Source organism: Trichechus manatus, unplaced genomic scaffold (genome assembly GCF_000243295.1).
Source record: "Trichechus manatus latirostris isolate Lorelei unplaced genomic scaffold, TriManLat1.0 scaffold00102, whole genome shotgun sequence".
Taxonomy (NCBI): domain Eukaryota; kingdom Metazoa; phylum Chordata; class Mammalia; order Sirenia; family Trichechidae; genus Trichechus; species Trichechus manatus.
In genome coordinates this window covers 441,669-464,067 of record NW_004444038.1, presented here as the reverse complement: position 1 = coordinate 464,067, position 22,399 = coordinate 441,669, and positions in this window count along the sequence as shown.

Below are 22,399 nucleotides of genomic sequence, written 5' to 3'. Positions count from 1 at the left end.
TTGTACATGTAGAAACTTTTGAAATGGTTTAACTTTGGCTATGTATATTTTCACCAAAAAAAAAAAGATCCTCAAGGTTGAGAAGCGAGAGTGTTGACACATTGTGGGGTTCTTAACCAATGTCATAAAACAATATGTATATTGACTGTTTAATGAGAAACTATTTGTTCTGTAAACCTTCATCTAAAGTACAATAAAATTTTTTTTTTAAAAGGAAATACTGTAGTGGGTGGCTTTAAAGAACAGAAATTTATTTTTCCACAGTTTAGGAGGCTCGAAATCTGCATTTAGGACATTGACTATGGGGAAAGGCTCTCTTTCTGTCAGCTCTGTGGGAAGAGCCTTTTCTCAGCATCTGTAGCTCTAGTATTCCTTGGTTCCTTGGCAATCTTCATATGGCAACTTTTTCCCAATTGTGCTGGCTCCTGTATCTAGTATGCTCTTCTTATAACTCAGAAGTGATTATGTTTAGGACTAATGGTACACTGATATGGCTTCATTAACATAACAAAGAAAACTCTATTCCCAAAAGGGATTCCTGCCACAGGTATAGAGGTTAAGATTTCAACACGTATTTTAGGGGGATACGATTCAATCCATAACACCTATCAAAATTCCAGCTGGTTTTCTTGTTTTTCTTCTTTGTTTCTTTGCAGAAATTGGGAAGCTTATCCTAAAATTCATATGGGAATGCAAGGCACCCTAAGTGGTCAAAACAATGTTAAAAAGAAGAACAAATTTGGAGGATTATACTTCCAATTTTAAACTTATTACAAAGCTACAGTAATCAAGATAGTGTGGTACTGGAATAAAGATAGACATATATTTAAATGGAACAGAATTTAGAGCCAAGAAATACACCCTACATTTAAGACTCATTGAGCAAAAAAAAAATCATTGAGAAAATCATTGTCTTTTTAACAGATGGTGACGACACAACTGCATATCCAACATGCAGAGGAATAGAATTGTATCCCTACTTCACACCAAATACATATATTAATTCAAATTAAATCAGAGGCCTAAATGTAAAGCTAAAATTTTAAGAGTCTTAGAAGAAAACATAGGAATTTTTTTTTTTTTTAAATCTTAGATTAGGTAATGGCTTATTAGATATCATAGTGAAAGAATAAATGATAATCAAATAATCAGATTGAACTTCCTCAAAATTAAGAGCTTAATGCCTCAAAGATCATCATGAAGAAAATTAACGACAGCTGATAAAATGGGATGAAGTATTTACAAATTATGTATCTGATAGGAGATTAGTATTTAGCATCTATATGCAACTCTTACAAATCAAAAATTTTAAAAAAGCAAAATAACCTTATTAAAAAATAGATAAATGATTGAATAGGCAATTCTCAAAAGAAATAAATAAATAAACATATGGCCAGTACCAAACCAAAAACCAAACCCATTGCTGTTGAGTTGATACCGACTCCTAGTGACCCTATAGGACAGAGTAGAACTGAGTCCTGGTGGCACAGTGATTAAAAGCTCAGCTGCTAATCAAAAGTTCAGCATTTCAAACCCACCAGCCACACTGTAGGAGAAAAATGTGGCAGTATGCTTCCGTAGAGATTTACAGCCTAGGAAACCCTGTGAGATAGTTCTACTCTGAGTCACTATGAGTCAGAATTAACTAAACAGCAAGGGATACTCCTCACTTATCGAGTATCTTATTATCCAACATTTCACATTCACAACAATAGTAAAATATTTACGATCTGACTATTTTGTGCATTAACAATGTACGTCTGACAGTAACCAATGCTGAAGTATGAGGTGAGAGTTAACGCTGGTTGTGATGGTTAAGGTTGTGTGTCAACTTGCTTGGGCCATGATTCTCAGTGGTTTGGCAATTAAGTAATAATGTAACTTGGCAGTTATGTAATGATGTAATTTGGCAGTTATGTAATGATGTAGTCATACTCCATTTTGTGATCTGATGTTATCATCTTCCATTTTCTCATTACACTGATTTTTGCATAATGACCTGGTCTTTAGAAGTTAACCATGTCGATAAGTGTGGAGAGAGTATATTTTAGTTTTCTCAGATGTTTTAATATGTGACTAGACACAAAGTACTTGCTTATGTTTTCAAAAGTTCTTAGATATTATCTCAAAAACTGTTAAAATCACTCATTAGTTAATCACTCAGAAATTATAGAATGGAGGAATCAACTTTACTATGATAAAAGCTTCTCAGTTGGTACAAAACTATTTATATAATGATCATGCAGTATTAGTAGCATGATAAGGAATAGCAGCAATTACATACCCATATCCAATTTGGTTGGTAGGAGGGTATTTGAAGATAAGACAGCATGAAGATGCAGCATATTTAGCACCTACTATGTACTGGGAATTTTGATAGATGCTGTTTTCAAAAGGTGAGTAAATGTATATAGAGCTATCTGAGGCCACTGCAGGGAAGTCTTAACTTCCACTTCTCATGGGAGCTCAAGTGTCCTTTCCTGAAGTCAGGATACATTGCCCCTGTTTACCCCGAACTCTTTGTACCCCCACAGCTATTGTGAATATCCTCATCTTCATCTTCATACTCTCTAATCTTCAAATACCTTCTACTTCCAAATTAGATATGGAGATGTATTTACTGTTATTCCTTACAATTGTCATCAACCATACCACAGGAAGGACATAATTTTTACTGTTTTGCATGGATGTACTGGGTTAGAGCTTTTTGTAGTATCACTTTTAACTCAGACGTGTATTTTTCATTCTGAATATGGGGATTTAATTGCTGTTTAAAATGTTTTCAAGAGGATTACACTGCAAATGAGTATTACAACAAAAAGTTATTGTGTATACAGAAAAGCATGGAACTTAAGCAGCAGGGTGTAAATTTGATATCAGTGAAGGAAATATTCATCATTGGAGGAATGATCACAATTTCATATTTTCTTTCAAGGTAACAGGAAAGTACTTTATGAGACCTAAGTAAGTAAGATACTCACAAGTAGATGAAGCTCTACTGCATTTTGTTTGAGTTAGGATTTTGTGTCATACTCCAAGCAATGAAGATGTCAGGATTGATTTCTAAATAGCTAGAAATAGATGGGGAAAAAAAAAAAAAAAAAAACCTTAAAGGAACAAGGAGTTGTGTGATGGATTTATGCATCAGATAGGACTATTGTTAAGGTGTCAAACATAAGTTTGTCAGAATTTCCTGCTGATGTTGAACAAAAACAATAATGGAGCACTTTCTCAAGAAATGCTGCATCATCAGTGTTCTCGATAGCGCAGAACATCATATTATGTGGAAAAAAGATGTAACATTAATAATTCTGAGTTGTAAAGTGACGCAGATTTTGGCCTCTGAGTATGAATTAATCATAAAAATTTACATTTTTTAAATTTATTTTTGTATGCATAGTTATATGATAATATAAATCTATATTTGAATTCTGAGACTGCTTTTTCATTAAGTATAAAATAAAAATTCTACATAGTAAGGAAAAATACATACATAGCAGACTTTTCCATATGTGGCTTACAATTTAATACTAAATAACTGTAGAAGTACATTTAAGTACAAACTTTTTATGTACAGACCTTACAGCAAGTTTTATAAGAGGGGTCAGGGAGAAATTACTTGAGGAGGTGACAGTTGACATGATAGCAGAAGAATGAATGAGAGCTAATTAGATTGGAGGGGGAGAAGCTTTCTGGGCAGAGGGAACAGAATGTACAAAGATTTTAAAGGAGAACTATAAAAAAAAACCACTGCCATTGAGTCAATTCCAACTCATAGAGCTGGTAAGTTTGAACCATTGACATTTTGGTTAGTAGCAAAGTGCTAACCACTTGGGCTCCTAAGAAGAACTATAATAAATCTGAAGTATTACAATTAAATCAAAGGGACTTCAGAGTACATACTGAGCAACAGAGTTCTAATCTGTGAAGCTGGAGGACTCGTCAGAGACTAGATCATTCTGGGCTTGAAAGCCATGTTGAAGAGTACTTTATTTATTTATTTGTTTTCATCCTATGAGCAATGGGCTTTTATGTGAGGTATGACATAATTAGACTTGAGTTTTAAATAGACCACATCGTGAAGAAGAGATGTGTGTTGGCAAGAAAGGTTACACTGAACCATTTGGAGGCTACCCAAGATGTTCTAGGCAATAGTTGTTGAGAGCTAAAATCAAGATAGATCATGGATGGGGAAAGAAATGAACATATCTGAGAAATGTAGAGAAGAGAATAAACAAAACGTAATACAGGCACACCTCATTTTATTGTACTCCACTCTTTACTGTGCTTCGCAGATACTGTGTTTTTTACAAATTGAAGGTTTGTGGCAGCTCTGCATCAAGCAAGTCTATCAGCGCCATTTTTCCAACAGCATGTGCTCACTTCGTGTCTCTGTGTCACATTTTGGTAATTTTTGCAATATTTCAAACTTTTTCATTATATTTGCTATGGTGATCTGTGATCAGTGATCTTTGATGTTACCATTATGATTGTTCTGGGGCACCACGAACCACGCCCATATAAGACAGTGAACTTAATCGATAAATGTTGTGTGTGTTCTGACTACTCCACTGACTGGCCCTTCCTCCATCTCTGTCCCTCTCTTCAGGCCTCCCTATACCCCAAGACATGGCAATGATGAAATTAGGCCAATTAATAACCCTGCAATGGCCTCTAAGTGTTCAGGTGAAAGGAGGAGTCACAAGTATCTCACTTTAAATTAAAAGCTAGAAATGATTAAGCTTAGTGAGGAAGGCATGTCAAAAGCCGAACTGGGTTGAAATCTAGGCCTCTTGTATCAAACAGTTAGCCAAGTTGTGAATGCAAAGGAAAAGTTCTTGAAGGAAATTAAAAGTGCTACTACAGTGAACACACAAATGATAAGGAAGCAAAGCAGCCTTATTACTGATATGGAGGAAGTTTTAGTGGTCTGGATAGAAGATCAAATTAGCCACAACATTCTCAAGCCAAAGTCTAATCCAGAGCAAGGCCCTAACTCTCTTCAATTCTCTGAAGACTTAGAGAGGTGAGGAAGCTGCAGAAGAAATGTTTGAAGCAGCAAGTGCTACGGTAGAAGCTTCACCAAGTTATCTAGAAGATGTAGCTAAGACAATTGATGAAAGTGGCTACACTAAACAACAGATTGTCAATGTAGATGAAATAACCTTATACTGGGAAAAGATGCCCTCTAGGACTTTCATAGCTAGACGGGAGAAGTCAATGCCTGGATTCAAAGCTTCAAAGGACAGCTGACTCTTTTGTTAGGGGCTAATGCAGCTCATGACTTTAAGCTGAAGCCAATGTTCATTTACCATTCCAAAAATCCCAGGACCCTTAAGAATTATGCTAAACCTACTCTGTCTGTGCTCTATAAATGGAACAACAAAGCTTGGATGACAGCGCATCTGTTTACAACATGGTTTACTGAATATTTTAAGCCCACCATTAATACCTACTGCTCAGAAAAAGATTCCTTTCAACACATTACTCTCATTGACAATGCACCTGGTCACCCAAGAGCTCTGATGGAGACATACAAGAAGATTAATGCTGTTTTCATGCCTGCTAACACAACATCCATTCCACAGCCTACGGATCAAGGAATAATTTTGACTTTCAAGTCTTATTATTTAAGAAATACATTTCATAAGTCTATAGCTGCCACAGATAGTGATTCCTCTGATGGATCTGGACAAAGTAAATTGAAAACTTTATGGAAAGGATTCACCACTCTAGATGCCATTAAGAACATTCGTGATTCATGGGAGGAGCTCAAAATGTCAACATTAATAGGAGTTTGGAAGAAGTTGATTCCAACCTTCATGAAATGACTTTGAGGAGTTTAAGGCTTCAGTGGAAGAATTAACTGCAGACATGGTAGAAATAGCAGGAGAACTAGAATTAGAATTGGAACCTGAAGATACGACTGTATTGCTGCAATCTCATGATGAAAATTTAATGGATGAGTGGTTGCTTCTTATGGATGAGCAAAGAAATTGAGTTCTTCAGATGGAATCTACTCCTGATGAAGATGCTGTGAACACGGTAAAAATGACAAGAAAGGATTTAGGATATTACATTAACTTGGTTGATAAAGCAGTGGTAGGATTTGAAAGGATTGACTCCAATTTTGAAAAAAGTTCTACTGTGGATAAAATGCTATCAAACAACATTACATGCTACAGAAAAATATTTCTTTAAAGGAAGAGTCAATCGATGCAGTAAACTTCATTGTTGTCTTATTTTAAGAAATTGCCACAGCCACCCCAACCTTCGGCAACCACCACTCTGATCAGTTAGCAGCCACAACATCGAGGCAAGACCCTTCACTGGCAAAAAGATTACGACTCACTGAAGGCTCAGATGCCAGGTAGCATTTTTTAGCAATACGGTATTTTTTATTTAAGATGTGTACATTGTTTTTTAGGCATAATGCTATCGCACACTTAATGGACTACAGTATAGTGTAAACATAACTTTTACATGCACTGCGAAATTAAAAAATTTGTGTGACTCACTTTATTGCAATACTTGCCTTATTGTGGTGGTCTCAAACCAAACCCGCGACATCTCCGAGGTACACCTGTAATAAAGGCAGTCAGGTGGAAGGACGTGATGCGTGGAATGATTATAAAGTTTCTGTCTTTGGTCATTGAGAAAGGAAGCACTGAGCAAGACTCAGATTTGAGGAAAAGCATAGAGAGTCATTTTAGATTATATTAAATTTGAAATGTGTTAGACATCTATAGTACATTGTATAGTTTGCAAATAAACACTTGAATACACAGGGCTGAATTTCGAATATGAAGTCAGGTACACAGAAATAGGAAAGTACTCAAGACTAGAAAAGTTGAAAATGCTCATACTCATCAAAGTGGGAGTTGCATTTCTAGATATTTAGCTTAAAAAAACTTTGCCCATGTTCACTGTGATATCATACAGGAATATTTATAACAGTTTGGCATGTAACAGACAAATATTGGAAACTAATTAAATTGCAATCAACAAAATTGTGGTACATTCATAAAATGTGTAGTATACAGAAATTAAAATAAATGACCTACAGCTACAATGTTCTACAACTACAGCTAGAGTTTCCTCATTTGGGTAATGGTCATCTTGTTCGCTAATCATGCATCAAACTGTACATCCGTGTTTTACATATTTTAAGTAACAATGTTCTAAGTTACAGTCTAAAATATACGTGTGTATGTATTAGCTATATATGCCTAAATACACATAAAATACACATACAGATATACAAATACATATATACATATATATACACACATACATATATGTGTGTATATATATGTATGTGTATATATATGTCATTTTTAGTTGTTGCCTGGTTGATTTTAACTCATAGCGACCCCATGTGACAAAGTAGAATGGCCACATAGGGTTTTTTTGGCTATAATCTTTATGCACAACCTGGACAAGTCTTAATAATTTAATATTGTATGGGAAGTTCTTGCTAGAGCAATTAGGCAAGAAAAATAAATAAAAATAATTCAATTAGAAAAGACAGAGGTAAAACTATTGTTATTTACAGATGGCATGATGCAATATATAGAGAATCCCAAAGAATTCATAAGAAAGTTAGTAGAGTTATTAAATTAATTTAGCAAAGTCATGGGGTACAAGATTAACACACAAAAATCAGTTGTGTTCTGTACACCTACAATGAAAAAGCTGAAAAATAAATTAAACAATTCCACTTACAATTACACCAAAATGAAGACAGTATCTAATATTACATTTAACCAGTTAGGTAAAAAGATTGTACACTGAAAAATCAAGTATTAGTAAAATAAATTAAAGAAGACCTAAATAAGTGGAAACACATCTCATGTTCATGAATTGGAATACTTAATATCATGAAGATGTCAATAATACTATAGATTCAACATATGGCCTATCAAATTTCCAAAGCTTTTTCTGTAGAAATGGAAAAACGGATTCTCAAATTTATATGGAATTTCAAGGGGCCCAAAATAACCTTAAAAAACAAAGTGAAAGGACTCATATTTCTTGATTTCTAAACCTACTATAAAGTTACATTAATTAATAGAGTGTGCTACTGGTATAAGGATATCTCTATAGACCAATATAATAGAATTGAGAATCCTGACATAAATTTATACATCTATGGCCAATTGATTTTTGACAAGAGTGCCAAGTCTTTCAACAAACGGTGCTGGGACAATTGAGTCTCCACAGGCAAAAGAATGAGATCTGACCTATACTCTGCATCATATAGGACAATTAACTCAAAAAGAACTAAGCCCATAAAACTCTTAGAGATAAACATATGGGTAAGCCTTCAAAGCCTTGTTTTTGACAATGAGTTCTTAGATATGATGCCAAGCATCAACAAAAAAAGAAAAAAACATATATACAAATTGGACTTCAACAAAATTAAAAACTTTTGTGCATCAAAAAATTGATCAAGACAGTGAAGAAACAATCTACAGAATGGGTGAAAATATTTGTTACCTATATACCTGACAAGAGTTTAATATCCGGAATGTATAAACAACTCCTACAACACCACAACAAAAAGACAAATAATCCAGTTAAAAAATGGGCAAATACTTGAATAGACATTTCTTCAAAGAAAATATAATAAGCTGATGTAAAGATGTTCAATCGTTAGTCGCTGCTGTTAGGTGTTGTCAAGCTGGCTCTGACATATAGTAACCCCATGTACAACAGATCGAAACATTGCCTAGCCGCGTAACATACAATAGTATGTATGTTTGAGCCCATTGTTGCAGCCACAGTGAGAATCCATCTCATTGAGGGTCTTCCTCTCTTTCGCTGATCTTCTACTTTACAAAACATGATGTGCTTCTCCAGGGAGTGGTCCCTCCTGATAACATGTCCAAAGTAAAAGATACGAAATTTCACCATTCTCCCTTCTAAGGAGCATTCTAAGTGTACTTCTTTCAAGACACATTTGTTCATTCTTCTGGCAGTCCATGTTATATTTAATATTCTTCATGAATACAATAATTAAATTGTGTCAATTCTTCTTCAGGCTTCCTTTTTCATTGTCAGCTTTCACAGGCATATGAGATGGTTGAAAATACCATGGCTTGAGTCAGGCACACCTTTGAGTTAGTCCTCAAAGTGACAGGTTTGCTTTTTAACACTCGAGAGAGGTCTTTTGCAGGAAATTTGCCCAGTGCAATATGTGGTTTATTTCTTCACTGCTGTTTTAATGAGCATTAATTGTGGATTCAAGAAAAATGAAATCCTTGAAAAATTTCAATATTTTCTCCATTTATCACAATGTTGCTTATTGGTCCTTTTGTGAGGATTTTTGTTTTCTTTATGTTAAGGTGTAATTCATACTCAAGGCTGTAGTCTTTGATCAGTAAGTGCTTCAAGTTCTCTTAGCAAGAAGCATTGTGTCATCTACAATCACAGGTTGTTAATGAGTCTTCTTCCAATCCTGATGCAGTGTTCTTCATGTAGTCCAGCTTCTTAGATTATTTGCTCAGTTTACAAATTGAATAAATATGATGAAAGATACAACCCTGATGTACACCTTTCTGATTGAAACCATGCTTATATATCCTCTTGTTCTGTACAAAAGACTACCTCTTGGTCTATGTACAGGTTCCACATAAGCACAATTAAGTGTCTGGAATTCCCATTCTGCACAATTGTGTCCATACTTTGCTATGATCCCGACAGTTGAATGCCTTTGCATAGTCAATAAATCACATGTAAACATCTCTCTGGTATTTTCTGCTTTCAGCCACGATCCAGCTGACATCAGCAATGATATCTCTCATTTTCTGTCATCTTCTGAATCCAGCTTGAATTTCTGTTAAGTTCCCTGTCGATGTATGGCTGCAGCCATTTTTGAATTATCTTCAGCAAAATTCTGCTTGCATGTGATATTCATGATACTGTTAGATAATTTTTGTGTATCGTTGGGTTTTTTCTTTGGAATGGGCACATATATGGATATCTTCCAGTTGGTAGACCAACTAGCTGTCTTCCAAATTTCTTGGCATAGATGAGTGAGCGCCTTCAGTGTTGAATTGGTTTATTAAAGCATCTGAGTTGGTATTCTGTCCATTCCTGGAAGCTTTTTTTTCACCAGTGCCTTCAGTGTAACTTGTACTTCTCCCTTCAGTAACATTGGTTCCTGGTCATATGCTACCTCCTGAAACAGCTGAACATTGACCTACTCTTTTCTGTGCAGGGACAGTGTTTTCCTTTCAACTTCTTTTGTTGCACCCTGTGGCATTCAATATTTTGCTCAATGAATCCTTCAGTATTGCATCTCTAGGACTGAATCTTTTCTTCAGTTCTTTAGCTTGAGAAATGTGTGTTCTTCCCTTTTGGTTTTCTGCTTCCAGGTCTTTGTATATTTCGTTATAATACTTTACCTGGTCTTCTAGAGTTGCCCTTTGAAATCTTCTATTTAGCTCTTTCACTTTATATCTTCCATTTGTTTTAGCTACTCGGCTCTTAGGAACAAGTTCAGAGTTTTTTCTAACATCTGTTTTGGTCTTTTTTATATTTCTTGTCATTTTAATGACCTTTCCTATCTTCATTTAAGATGTCATTAGGGAAATGCAAATCAGCATCATAATCAGATACCAGTTCAGACCCATTAGGATGGCTATTCTCCAAAAAATGGAAAATAATAAATGTTGGTGAGGGTGCAGATAATTTGGAACCCTTGTACACTGCTAATGGAAATGTGAAATTGTGCAGACATTTGGAAAATAGTTTGATGGTTCTTTAAATGTTAAATATACAATTACCATATGGTATAGCAATTCTGGAGCTCTGATGGCACAGTGGTTAAGACCTACAGCGAGCTATGGCTGCTAACCAAAAGGTCGGCAGTTTGAATTCACCAGCTGATCCTTGGAAACCCTATAGAGCTGTTCTACTCTGAACTATAGGGTTGCTGTGAGTTAAAATCAACTCAACAACAATGGGTTTGTTTGTTTTTTTGTATAGAAATTCCACTAAGTATACACTCAAAAGATTTACAGATACTTTTACACCAATGTTCATTGTAGCACTATTCACAACAAGCAAAAAGTGGAAATAACCCAAGTGTCCATCAACAGATACATGGATTAACAAAATGTGCTATATACATACAAAGGAATACTATTTAACCATAAAGAGAAACAGAGTTCTGATGAATGCTACAACCTGGATGAACCTTAAAAACTTTATGCTAAGTGAAATACGTCAGACACAAAAGTCAGGCTCAAAAATTGAGAGTATGCTCTCATTTATACAAAATATCTAAAATTCTCAAATACAAGAGACAAAAGCTTATTAGTGGCTACCAGGGGCTGGAGGAAGGAGGAAATTGGGAGTCATTCCTTAAGGGGTACTGAGTTTCTGTTTGGGGAGATGAAAAGCATTTGGAAATAGACAGGGATGACGACTGCACAACATGGTCAATGTAATGTCATTGAATTTTACATTTAAAAATGTTTAAGTTGGTAAACTTTTGTTTTATATATATTTTATCACAGTAGAATTAAACGTAAAATAAAATCATTAAAGTATTAAATATGTAAGATAATTATTATATAACTTTGAGAGATAGAAAGCTTTACTCATTTGATTCAAGTTATAAATCATGGAATAAAGATTGATGAATACAGGAAAAACTGATAAATACAATCACTTATAAATTTAAAGTTTTTTTTTATGGGAGGGCACCAAAATCAAAGTCCAAAGACAAGTGACAAATTAGGGGAAACATATATAGCTACAATTAATGTATAATAAAATGCCCACCACCTAAGAGAAAAAAAATGGTAAATGCTGGGAGTTCACAAAAAATACAAATATCTCTTAAACACTGTTGATCAGACTTAGTTATTAGATAAACACAAATTAAAACTACAATGGTAGACAATTTTACCTATCATTGGCAATAGTATAAAAGTTTAATAACACAATGTCTTAAAGCAGGCATTTGCCTACATTTCTAACCCCACAGAAAACAATTTCGAAATATTTATCAAAATTGTCATGCATTCATGTAACCTTTGATCTAGTAATTCTAATTCTAGAAATTTAACAGTTACATGGAACTGAATATGTACAAGGTTATTTATTATAACATGTCTTTACTATAGCAAAAATGTGGACATAGATTCTATGCCAATCAAAGTAGAGCAAGTTAAACAAATCATGATAAATTTTTTAAAATCTCTATTAATATTAATAGTTAATATTGTCAAAGGAATCTCTGAGTGGTAAAACTGTTAACACACTGGGCTGCTAATCAAAGTGTTAGAAGTTTGAGTCCACCCAGGGGCACCTTGGAAGAAAGGCCTGTTGATCTACTTCTGAAAAACCAGCCATTGAAAACACTATGGAGCACAGTTCTACTCTGATACGACTGGGGTAGCCATGAGTGGGAGTTGTCTTAGTTATCTTGTGCTGCTATAACATAAATACTACAGGCTAGTGGCTTTAACAAACAGAACTTTGTTATCTCACAGTTTAGGAGGCCAGAAGTCTGAATTCAGAGTGCCAGCTCTAGGGGAAGGTTTTCTCTCTCCATAGGTTCTGGAGCAAGGTCCTTGTCTCTTTGAGCTTCTGCTCCTGGGCAATCTTCATGTGGCTTGGCATTTCCCTTTCCCCACCTCTGCTTCCTAGCTTGCTTGTTTAATCTCTTCTACATCTCAAAAGAGATTGACTCAAAATACACCCTAATCCTACCTCATTAACATAATAAGCATAACCTAATTCTCACTGACATAACCTAATTACGTCTCATTAACATAACACAACTCATTCACAAATGGGATTATAACCACAGGCAGAGGTAAGTATTGACAACACATCACAAAATGGAGGATAGTTACGTCAGATCATAAAATGAGGGACAACCACACAATACTGGGATTCGTGGCCTAGCCAAGATGACACATATCTTTGGTGGACAAAATTCAGTCCAAGACAGAGTCAGCTCAATAGCAACTGGTTTTGTTTTTTGGTTTTATATTGTCAAGATGTGCTATGAAGTAAAAAAGATATGTTAACTTTTAAGTTAAAAAGTGGGAAATGATATGTATTTGTATGTGTTTATTTCTATCGGATTTGTGAAAATGAGGATTGTGTTGAATGGGAACGAGGAAGAAGAATAGACATACTGTATGTTTTTAAATATTTTAGATGATTGACCCTAATGAATGTATTATCTATTCAACAAAAACATAATTATTTTAAAAATATTCCCATATTTCCTTTTCCCTTAATGTAGCTCAATGAGAAGGTACTTACTTAGAATTTATATTTACAAAACAGCTGGGTATTTTTGGCCCTTGGTTCCTATCTGGACATTGAAAGCTAGTCTATGTCCAGTCTTCATCTACGGCTGGTTTGTAGGTTGAGGAGCACAACTACTGGCCCAACTCCCAGTATCTAGCAGGCTCTCGCCCAGGCCTCAGCTGCTAGCAGGACATCCATTCTTCTCTAACTCCATTTACTGTCTCTCTGAGCCTCTGAAGAAGCAGAGCACACAAACTATGGTCCCACCGTGTTTTGATACCTAGGAACTTTTCCCCCTGTTAAGCCAGGAATCATGGCTAGTGACTCTCCAAACCCAACTCATGGCTTCCCTGGGAGGTTTCAGTAGTGGGTAAACGTAGAAATACGGTGTTGGAGGATGAGAGATTAAGACGGCAAACGAGTACTCTGTTCTCTCAGAACACACCTGCTGCCCAGTAGAGGATTTACATGGAATGTTCTAGAGTTCACATTACAACTTTGGGGGTTGGGGGGGTCTCAGACTCTTAACAAACAGGAAATTACTTTTATTTTCTTCCTTTTTTCCTTTTCTCTCTCCTTATAAATTTCCCCCAGACATTCCTTGCCTGCCTTCCTTTGCTTACTTTTTTTTTACTTTAATAAAGGATCATCTTGTCATAAAGCAAAGCATATGCAGCCCTGTTAAATCCAGCATTCACTACATAATAGTTTTGGGAATTTTCTCCTAGATTTTGGCGTCAGGTTATCTATCATTCTTCGACATTATTCTTCTGTTATATGTTATAACTTTTTCTATATATTCATAGATGTTTTAGTGGAACATTAGGAGAAGCAAATGTTAGGAGAAGGGAAATTCTGGAAATCCTCAGACATAATCTTTAACTTTCAATTAAAGTAAGTGGTGTAATTTTTAAATAATGCTTGTTTCTTCTCTGAGCTGAGGACTAATTATATATGTTTGAGTTGTAAACTTTTCACAAAGTGTATTAAGGACAACAAGTTTTGCTATATTTTCATACGTCTTATTCTTGTAAGAACTGAATTATACAGGAAATACTGTTTTATATAAATAAAATTAAACAATTAAAAAAACTCTTAATACTTGTTGTTAGGTGTCGTCTAGTTGGTTCCACCTCATAGTGACCCTATGTACCACAGAACAAAACGCTGCCCAGTCCTGCACCATGCTCACAATCGTTGTTATGCTTGAGCCCATTGTTGCAGCCACTGTGTCCATCCATCTCATTGAGGACCTTCTTCTTTTTCCCTGACCCTGTGCTGTACCAAGCATGATATCCTTCTCCAGGGACTGAGCCCTTCTGACAACATGTCCAAAGTATGTAAGATGTAGTCTTGCCATCCTTGCTTCTAAGGAGCATTCTGGTTGTACTTCCAGGATAGATGTGTTCATTCTTTTGGCAGTCCATGGTATATTCAATATTCTTCACCAACACCACAATTCAAAGGTGTCAATTCTTCTTCAGTGTTCCTTATTCATTGTCCAGCTTTTGCATGCATATGATGCGACTGAAAATACCATGGCTTGGGTCAGGCACACCTTAGTCTTCCAGGTGATATCTTTGCTTTTCAGCACTTTAAAGAGGTCTTTTGCAGCAGATCTGCCCAATGTAATGCGTCTTTTGATTTCTTGACTGCTGCTTCCATGGGTGTTGCTTGTGGATCCAAGTAAAATGAAATCCTTGACAACTTCAATATTTTCTTTTCATGATGTTGCTTATTGGTCCAGTTGTAAGGATTTTTGTTTTCTTTATATTGAGGTGTAATCCATACTGAAGACTGTGGTCTTTGATCTTCATCAGTAAGTGCTTCAAGTCCTCTTCACTTTCAGCAAGCAAGGTCGTGTCATCTGCATAATGCAGGTTGTTAATGACTCTTCCTCCAATCCTGGTGCCCCATTCTTCTTCATATAGTCCAGCTTCTCGGATTATTTGCTCAGCAGATAGAATAGGTATGGTAAAAGAATGCAGCCCTGACACACGCCTCTCCTGACTTTAAACCATGCAGTATCCCCTTGTTCTGCCCAAACAACTGCCTCTTCATCTATGTACAGGTTCTTCCTGAGCACAATTAAGTGTTCTGGAATTCCCATTCTTCCCAATGTTATCCATAATTTGTTATGATCCACACAGTTAAATGCCTTAGCATAGTCAACAAAACCCAGGTAAACATCTGTCTGGTATTCTCTGCTTTCAGCCAGCATCCAACCGACATCAGCAGTGATATCCCTGGTTCCACATCCTCTTCTAAATCCAGCTTGAATTTCTGGCAGTTCCCTGTTGACCTCCTGCTGCAGCTGCTTTTGAATGATCTTCAGCAAAACACGCAAGCCCCCACAGTAAGACAAACTGAGAGACACATGGGGGTCTTAATGCTTAGCTTTTTTCAAATATTGAAAACTAAAATTTGACTTTTTAAAAAATTAGATTGACTCCAAATCACACAATAACAATGAGTAATTTTTATTTCTTTCCTCTTCCATTTTGCTCTTCTCACATACACACTTATTCATACACATGGACAGAGTCAGAGAAAGATACAGAGAGATTTCTGCCATAAACAAAAGTAGTGAGATTTTTCAATGGTAGCAGACCATGGGCAATACTTTAAATAGACACTATCCCTAGCCCAAAATATTTATTCAATGTTTTTAGACTGTAAGCAATTAAAATGATTGATTCCTGATTCCTCTGAAATTAAATTATCAAGTATCTATGTGTACTTGATAAGTTATTGATTTTCTTCATAATAGTTTAAAGCAACGTGATAGAATCAAAAATCAGTGGAAAACTAAATTTATCATATTATCTCATAATCGCAGGTTTATTTTAATTTTTCTTGTAATATTTTAACTATATGTATTTTTCTTCCCTTGAGAATACGCTGATCATTAAGTGATTCTAGGAAATAAATGTTTTAATATTACAATATTCCTAAACATTGCTAATAAAATAAAATATACAAGACATATGTTTAAGAAGGCAGTCCACTAAAAGTGCTTATTGCCTGAAAGTTTATCCTTATTTTTTACTGTACTGAGTACAATGTTATGTGATTGATCTTTTTCTAGACCAGATTCATTTTCATCATATATTGCAAGTCTGTATGACAACTATTCCTCTCTAGGAATACTTCGGAATTCATTCATTCATTCCACCTTCAAACCTATATCATATGCCTTCCATGACTTATTACCTGGGGAGACAGAGAGGAAAACATAGCCCTGTACTTCAAGTGTTCTTGATCTGATAGGAGGAGCTGAAAGCCTGGGGGAAGGGATCTGCCTTTAGTATCCACCCATTGCCATCCAGTTGATTCCAAGGCATAGGGACCCTATAGGACAGAGTAGAACTGCCCTAAAAGCTTTTTAACATAGTAAAAAGACAAACAAAAAAAAAACCCAAGCCCATAGCTGTTGAGTCGATTCCAACTCATAGTGACCCTACAGAACAGAGTAGAACTGCCTCATAGGGTTTCCAAGGAGCAGCTGGTGGATTCCAACTGCCAACATTTTGGTTAACAGCCCAGCTCTTAACCACTGCGCCATCAGGGCTTGTCACTGAATGCTTACTCACCTTTGCATCCTGCGAGACCTCCGTGTTTTAGTACATTTAAACTGAGGACCCAAAATGAAAAGGTAATAGCCACTGAGAGATTTGAGAGGAGGGCATTCCTGGCAGAAGGAAAAGCTTGTTTAAAGACTCTGAAGAGTGAAAGGGCTTTGTGCTTTTGAAGATCTGAAAGAGAATCAAAGAACAAAACTGAAAAGATTAATCAGGGCTTGGTCATGCAGGATCTCTGGGGCTGTAGAAGGAGTTAGATCCTTCCTTGAGAGTAATGTAAAGACATTAAAATGTCTTAAGGGGATAATGGTGAAAAAGGATGGAAACAGGAGCCATGGGTTTATTAAATTGACAATAGCCAAAATTGTAAGTAATGTAAATGTACAACTTTCATAAAACAGTAAATGTTGATGCATCCTAGTAAAATATAATAGAGCCATTAAAGATGATTTTAACTTGATAAAATAAAGAACAGAATAGAAAACAAAATACCTATATAGTATATTTTCACCAAGTAACCCTGCAAAAAGGAACTTGAAGAAAATATTACCTCTGGTGGAAAGTATAACACTGTACTTGCACTAAATAGATACTTCATAAATATTGGCTGAATGAATGAATTGATTAGGCAATTGGGAAACAGTTGCTGTGGAGTCGATTCTAACTCATGATGACCCCCTGTGTGTCAAAGTGGAATTGCACTCCACAGGATTTTCAGTGGCTGTTATTTCAGAATTAGATCTCCAAATCTTTCTTCTGAGACATCTCTGGGTGGCTTGAACCTCCACCTTTTCATTTAGCAGCTAAGTGTGTTAACCATTTGCACCAGAATGACATCATATAATTATTAAACCAAATAAATGTTTTAAGTGTGTGTGTACGTGTCTATGAATTTAGATAACAAGGGAACTCTCTGAAGAAGTAATAATGTTTAATTTTTTTTTCACATGTACATTTTCTTTACTTTTGAAATTTCTACAATAAATAGTTGCTACTATTTAGGTGCACAAAATAAACACTGTTTCTTTTTAACTATGTATTTTCTACTAATTTTCTAAGATAAGGTGGTATGTCGCTATAATTGATATTGATAATAGCCATAAGTATATCATCATTGTATCCTAAATTATTAATTTTATTAGATTTATTTTTAATATTTCAACCTTAAGTTTACAATTTTGATTTGATATAAAATTGGCTAAATTTGGTACTTAATTGTGCAGACGTTGCTGAAACAGCATTGGGTATTAATACTAATAGATTTGGTCATAAGAATTCATAATTTAGTCTTGACTTCTCAAACTAGTGTTTGAGAAACAAAATTCAAGATGCTCAGTAAACATGGCTTCTCTGATATGTAAGTTTTGGAAGTGCAAGGGTAAACAAAGTTAAAAAGATTGTGTGTGTGTGTGTGTGTGTGTGTGTGTGTGTTGTCACTGGAGTACTCAGAGACTTTAAAATTCTTAAGTGTTTTGTGATTCTTTAGAGATAGGAAGTCCGAGGTGAATAATCTGCAATATTCTTTCCACAACTACTTCAATATCATACCTAATCAACACGTGTATTATAATCTCCCTTGAGTAATGTTTTAGGAACATACACTGAAAAACACTGTTCCTGTAGCTTTGTGAAGTAACTAAGGCAGCATGGGGCAATGGTATATCCACTGGACTGCACATTAGAACATGGTTCTAGTTCTGACACTTAAAAACGTTTAGCCTTGTGAGCAAGAACATTTCATAATCAACTTGATGGCAGCTAACAATAACAACAAGATCTCAATTTACTTTCCAGGAACAATAGAGGAAGTAGCTAATAGCCTATCTACCTTGCACGTGTAGAGCTTCTAAAATAAGGATAACAAGGTGCCATGAAAAGCACATCTAATCATTATTTTTAAAGCACTACAACTTTCATATATTCATAGTATTATTTTAAAGTAATGATAAAATTTTATCGAAAGCTCTATCAATGTAAAGAGACTATATTTCTAATACATATTTCCTTAGATTGAAAGAATTCTATCGTCTCCACTGAAGCAGGGTTATCTATTTCCTAATATGCCATTGCTGAGAGAAAGAGGTGCTGGGGAGTTTAGTATGTACTTTCTCAACTTTTACCCTCGTCTCTTTTATCAGACAAATAAATGGATATACTTCATTTTTCTAACAGTGATGTAATTATCCAAATGTTAAGGCTGAAAAAGTCAACAATTTATCACACAGAAAATAAATATAGAAAGGCATCCTGTTGATTACTTTAAAAGGTTATGCCATTATAATTTATAAGTAGATAACTGTCAAAGAGCAAACCAGACAATGCAATTACTAATTATATTTCTTCAGAAGTTATAACGTGTACATGCTGTATGTGTCCAGTGCAAAGAGCGTTACTCTCACAGTGTTTAACCCTTTCATGGGTGAATTAACTTTTTGGGGGGGTTGGAGATGTCACATTTTTTCACTAACGGAATGGATGCTAAATCATTGTTTATTGGTGGTTTTTTATTATTTGAAAAAATGGGGTGCCAATGGTAAGCGGGCCATATCAGTTCCCTGTTCCATGAAGCACATCACACACACAGGAAGTGCAACACAAACTTTTTTCAGGGAGGTAAGTACTTAATAAAAGACGTCATCAGGCAGGTGACTGAGGCAAATGGGCCGTATTGGTGCGATATTCCATGACGTACATCACGCACACCGTCCGTATCGGACCCATGGCCCAGGAAGTGCATCACAAACTGTTTTCAGGGAGGTAAGTACTTAATAAAAGACGTCATCAGGGAGGTGACTGAGGCAAACGGGCCATAGTGGTGCCATATGCCATGACGTACATCACGCACACCGTCCGTATCGGCCCCATGGCCCAGGAAGTGCATCACAAACTTTTCGCCACAAAAATAACTCATTTATTTGAGTATTTCCGAATGCCAGTAACAGTGCCTTCGCACTAACACAAAGGAAATAGTCAACATACTTGCAAGCCCTACCTTGCTGTACAGAAGCCAAAAGACACAAGAGTTTCACACAATCACCCCTCGGGGAAGCATCCCCTCACACAATGGCTCTCAATACCCAAACGTGGCACAGACCAACTTCCTTGATTTTTAGGCAGTTGCACCAGTATGTACTAAAGCGGCTCAAATGTCTGCCAGTAAACCTCCAGGAATGGAAAATATAGCTGGAACATATATGCCCCATTGGCTGTTAAAGAGGTAACTTAAGGGAAAACTAATAGAAACCTCCTTTACCGAAGATAAAGCAATTCCTCCAAGTAACAATTCATTAATCATTTTCTTAAAAGGGCAGTAGAATGTCAAGAATCTTTTTTTTTTTTTTTAATAAAAATTTTGGCATATTATAAAATAGCCTTGCGGCTTGCCCCAACTCGTTATGATCATAAAATGTTTTTATGGCTTACTTTGGTTTCTCTGTGTAATAGGAGGGCACTGACTTTTGATGGCGTCTCCTCGGAGTAGAACTGCTCCATAGGATTTTCTTGACTGTAATCTGTACGGAAGCAGATCTCCAGCAGTTGGCACAAATCGTTCGTGCTCAAGTACTTAAAGGTGGGTGGTTTGAACCCACCCAGCATCTCCATGGAAGAAAGACCTGACAATTGGCTTCCAAAAAGGTATGGCTTTGAAAACCCTAAGTAGTTCTACTATGCACACATGGTCTGCTCCATAGGGTTTCCAAGGCTGTGGCTTTTCAGAAGCAGATCGCCTGGCCTTTCTTCCAAGGCACTGCTGGGCTGATTTGAACCGGCAACCTTTATGTTAGCAGTTGAGCACAAATCATTTGCTCAACACAAGGACCTTAATTTCATATTTACTGAGAGTTAATTGGACATAAAAAAGAAATCATCTTTAGCACCATCATCCAGTAACAATTGCTGCTTACATTTTGATGCGTTGATTTCCAGTCATTTTATATATGTGTATTTTGTTTAAAATACATAAATATTCTCCTTTTTGAGGTATATTGGAATATTACAGATAAAAGTAAGGTCTCCTTTGACCACCAACACTGACTCCACCTCAAATACCTTCTCCCCTCTCCTATATGTTTGTTGTTTGTCTTCTGGTTTTATTTTGTGGTTGATTTGTTGGTTTGTTGGATTTTAAGTTATCCTGCTTGGCACTCACTAACCTGTTGCTGTCGAGTCAATTCTGACTCATAGCAACCCTACAGGACAGAGTAGAACTGCCCCATAGGGTTTCCAAGGAGCAGCTGGTGGATTTGAACTGCTGACCTTTTGTTTAGCAGCCATAGAACTTAACCAGTACGCCACCAGGGCTCTCTTTTAAACCCTGAAGACATATTAAAATGAAGGGAAGACTAAGAAGCTATCACAGACCAGAGGAGACTATGGAGACTTGACAACTAAATGCAATGCAGTATCCTGGATTGGATCCTGAAAGAGAAGGAGAATGTTAATAGAAAACTGGTAAAATCCCAATAAAGCCTGGAATGTAGGGAACTGTAACGTCAGTTTCTTCGTTTTGATAAATATATCATGATAAGATGCTAACAGTTGGGGAAGCTGGGTGAAGGGGATACAAGAGCTCTTTGTATTATCCTTGCAACTTTTCTGGAAACAAAAAATTATTCAAAAAATCAAGTTTATTTTAAAAAAAATCTAAAGATGTAGGATATCTCTTCTGTTGTGGAATATAGCAACCATTATTTCTTCCATATTATCTCTCAACAGTTCTTTCTAGAATCCCTTTATAAAAATAGTCTGTTTGTATGTTGGTGTTTTTGAATATATACCATATTTCGTCACTTTTCTTTCAAAGTTTGGTGTGCTGACTTCTTCATGCCCTACTACTGGAGATGTCCTCCATGTAAACTTCCATTGTTCTAATTACAGCTCAGCTGTGTTGTCTTTCCCCCACCGTGAGAGTTACTTATTACAGCAGTAATTAAATGCATAACTTTATGTCTTATATAATTGTCTTTTCTGTTTTCACAGCTGCTTTTCTGTTTTCGATTTCATAACCTCATTTCTTGTTTCATGGAAACTATCCCATTCTTTACCTTATTAATTAACATATTTATAATTAAGTAAGTATACTTGCTAAGTAAGTATTATCTAGCTGGTTAATTCTTATATTAATTTCTGTGCATTGGAATCACTTTCTGTCTCTGCAGCAGTTGGTCTTCCTAACGGACTTGCTCATACGTGTTATTTTCCTCAAGGAATTTTATCTGGGCAGCTTCTGGGATTTAACAGCAGCAGTAAAGGGTGATCTTAAGGTGTCCTCTCTATTGTCTTTACAAAGACTTGGCTCTTTCGCGTTAAGCTGTACTCTTAACTCCCACCTCACCGGGCACAGGGTTTTGATTTAGGCCCTGCATGTAAGCTATAAATTAAGTTCTAGATCTTGCACCACTGGTGCTGTTGAAGACACCAGATATGGAAGCATTTACTTAGCCTATGGAGAAGTTCTTTCACTTTTTCAGTGTGTGGGTACATAATTTTATTCTCATTACTCTTAATATTACTTCTATTTAATTATGTTTCTACATTTA